This window comes from Petaurus breviceps, unplaced genomic scaffold (assembly GCF_028583685.1).
Source record: "Petaurus breviceps papuanus isolate PSGF00001 unplaced genomic scaffold, PetGlider_PUasm1.0 185, whole genome shotgun sequence".
NCBI lineage: Eukaryota > Metazoa > Chordata > Mammalia > Diprotodontia > Petauridae > Petaurus > Petaurus breviceps.
The window spans coordinates 31922959-31925909 of NW_027185797.1; the positions used below are offsets into that span (position 1 = coordinate 31922959).

The window sequence follows — 2951 nt, forward strand, 5'->3', positions numbered from 1 at the left end:
GAAGGAAGGAAGGAAGGAAGGAAGGAAGGAAGGAAGGAAGGAAGGAAGGGAGGAAGGAGGGAGGGAAGAAGGAAGGAAGGAAGGATGGGAGGAGAGAGGGAGGAAGTAAGGAATTTAGTTAGTAAACTCCAAGTTAAGTGGGCAGTTTCTGGCCATCAAAATTTACCTTCCATTGGAGAGGAGAGGGAGAGGGAGAGGATGAGTTGAGTTACCCAACTGGTTGGGTCCCCATTCAGGCAGCTCATTCTACTCACAGGTTGTGTTTGTCCTTTGTTTTTGAAGGAGACCATAGTATCAAGGAAATGATGACGTGACTTGCAGTTGACTTGGATCTGAGTGAGGGAGGGCTGTGCAAGGTCACCAGCCTCACTTTCTCCAGTCATCTGGATCCAGTCGGTTTTAAAATACCAGTTAAGACATTTACGTAGGAGAGGCAGTGTGCCTTACTAGATGCAGAGCTGGCCACTGAGCAGGGAAAGGTCCATTTAACTGCTGTCTCTGAGGTATCCTATCTGTGTGCCCCTGAGCAAGTCCCTTGACCTCTGATGCCCTCAAGAAACTCTTTAAGACTAAAAGCTACAGAACAGGTGTACATCTGCATTGGTAGAGGAAGATTCCTTACTGGGAATTCTCTACGTTAATGAAATCCAGGTAGGATAAAAACAAAACAAAACAAAAAACTGTTTACATAGAATAAAACCAAGCATCTAGCTGAGAGTCTATTCCAATATCACCTTCATGCCTACTGTGGTGTCTTGGATAAAGCAGACATTTAATGGATATTTATTGAGTTGACTTAATGTTATCCCTCATGTTACTCAGGCTTTCTCCCTGGATATGGGGGTCAACCATTCTGGACTTTTAGAAGTTTGATTTCTCATTCTTGCTCCCACAGGAATTTATTAAGTGCCCACTCAATGCCCCAGAGAGGGCTTGTCCTGAGGGGCAATATGACAAAATCTAGATGGTTCTTCTACTTATGGAGCTTGTGTTCTTTCTGTCTGGTGCTCCCTGGGGAAGCAGCATGGGGGAAGGGAAAGAACACTGGGTCTAGACCAAGGAGAATTGGGTTCAGATCCTGCCTCAGATAGCTGCTGCCTACATGGCTTTGGGTAAATCACTTCATATCTTGGTGTCTCTGTTTCCACCATGAAAGTGAAATAAAAATGTCTACATTTTTCAAAGAAATTTGAATGTTAATAATTTAAGCAACATTTAGCAGCTCTTAGGTACAGATGGATTGAGTTGGACAAAATGAATGCTTAGTTGTTCTAATCAATTAAGGAGATCCTGTGATGTGTGTGAGAACGATATCCCTTTGTAGGCCCATCTTCATTTTTTAAAAATCCCATTTGTTAGTTAGGTAAAGTCATTTTTAGAAGTGACACACTACATATCCCATTTACCATAAAAGAGAACTGCCTTTGCCCAGAGGATACTATATGTATCAGGGGGAGAGGAGGGAAATTCCTATCACCATTTCTTTCTCTGCATCTGACTATTGAGAGAGAATCATTCTCTGCTTCTATATATTAGTATGAAGACTGTTTCTAAAAAAAACTCATGACAAATAATATCTTAAAGTATTAATGAATATATATATATATACATACATATTTTTAAAAACCAGGAAACCTGACATGTTTTCTTTGAAACTAGAAATGTCCTGTCCTAGAACTTGTATCATCTAACCTAGTGTGCTTGCAGGGGGAATTTTGTTGACTTTCAGGGAATCATTTTTGAAGGACCTGGGATGGGTAAATCCAGATGCTAATAAGTAAGTTGGGGAATTCATGGCATGGAGAAAGAACAGAGCTGTGACTTCACACGGCTTAAAATATTACCTGTGATCCAGAGCAGGATTTATATGAATTATATTGTAATGGATATGTATTCCCCTTGAATGCTGGGGCAGGACGTCAGCCACTGGGCTTCCTGTTCCCTCCTTCCTGGTGGTTCATTGTCGGCTTTCTTGGCTGGGATACAGAATCAACCCAGGAGCAGCTGAGGAAGTAAATAGGGAACACTTTAGTCAGCAGATATATGCACCTTGGGAGATGCCATTCTTCAGGGTGCCTGATTCTGCTGCCTAATAGTACTCTAGACTCAATGAAATGAAACACAAGGTTGATGCTAGTTCCAAGACAATGGGAATTTTGTTCCATAATAGTAGAGATTCAAGAGTGATAAAGGCCAACCATTTGAAGGTCATTTCTTCCATGTGTTAAAGGAGTCTCATTCTCTCTGTCTTTCTCAGTCTCTCTCTATCCCCTCTGTCTCTCTCTTGGTCTCTGTCTCTGTCTTTCTCAGTCTCTCTCTCACCTCAGTCTCTATCTCAGTCTCTTTCTCTGTTTCTCTCTCTCTTTCTTTCTTTCTCTGTTTCTCTCTCTCTCTCTCTCTCTCTCTCTCTCTCTCTCTCTCTCTCTCTCTCTCTCTCTCTCTCCCTTCCTCTCTCCCCCCCCCCTCCCCTCCTCCTCCCCTTCCCCCCCCCCCCCTCCCCCACCCCCCCCTTTCTTCCTTTCCTTTCCCCCCTGTTTTCTTAACTTGTCTGCAGTGACGATACTTGGACAATTAGAATTAGAGACGGTCTCCTTTGGGATGTTCAGACTCAAGCTGGGAGCTCCCCTCACCCAGTGACTTAGAAGGAAGTGGCTGCCGCAGCTGCAATGTTTCTGGAGCCAACCCACTTTCCATTCCTCAGACCGCCCCTCAGGTTAGTGACGATAACAATGGTTTTGTAAATACTTTCATATACAGGCTGTTTGCTCCCAACAGAAAGCAAGCTTCTTGAAGACATGACCTGTTTCTGCTGTGTCTTTGGAGCCTCAGGCAGGGAGGTGACAGGGGCACCAGATGTCCTGTTCCTGCTCCCTGGTGGTTCATTATCAGCTCCTGGTGGGGACACAGACCTAACTCAGCAGGGACTGAGGAAGTAACTGGAGGGCCCTGGC

General features: G+C 44.1%; 1 long non-coding RNA gene across 1 annotated transcript in view; it reads right to left on the reverse strand.

Annotated features, from left to right (window-relative positions):
• The window catches only part of LOC138161799 (uncharacterized), a 35114-nt gene extending 32455 nt beyond the window's left edge, over positions 1-2659 (reverse strand). The window contains exons 1-2 of the long non-coding RNA XR_011168471.1: positions 2545-2659; positions 1845-2004 (exon numbers count right to left, since the gene is read on the reverse strand). This is a non-coding gene — a long non-coding RNA (uncharacterized lncRNA). The remainder of the gene's footprint in view (positions 1-1844; positions 2005-2544) is intronic.
• Positions 2660-2951: the final 292 nt, after the last annotated feature.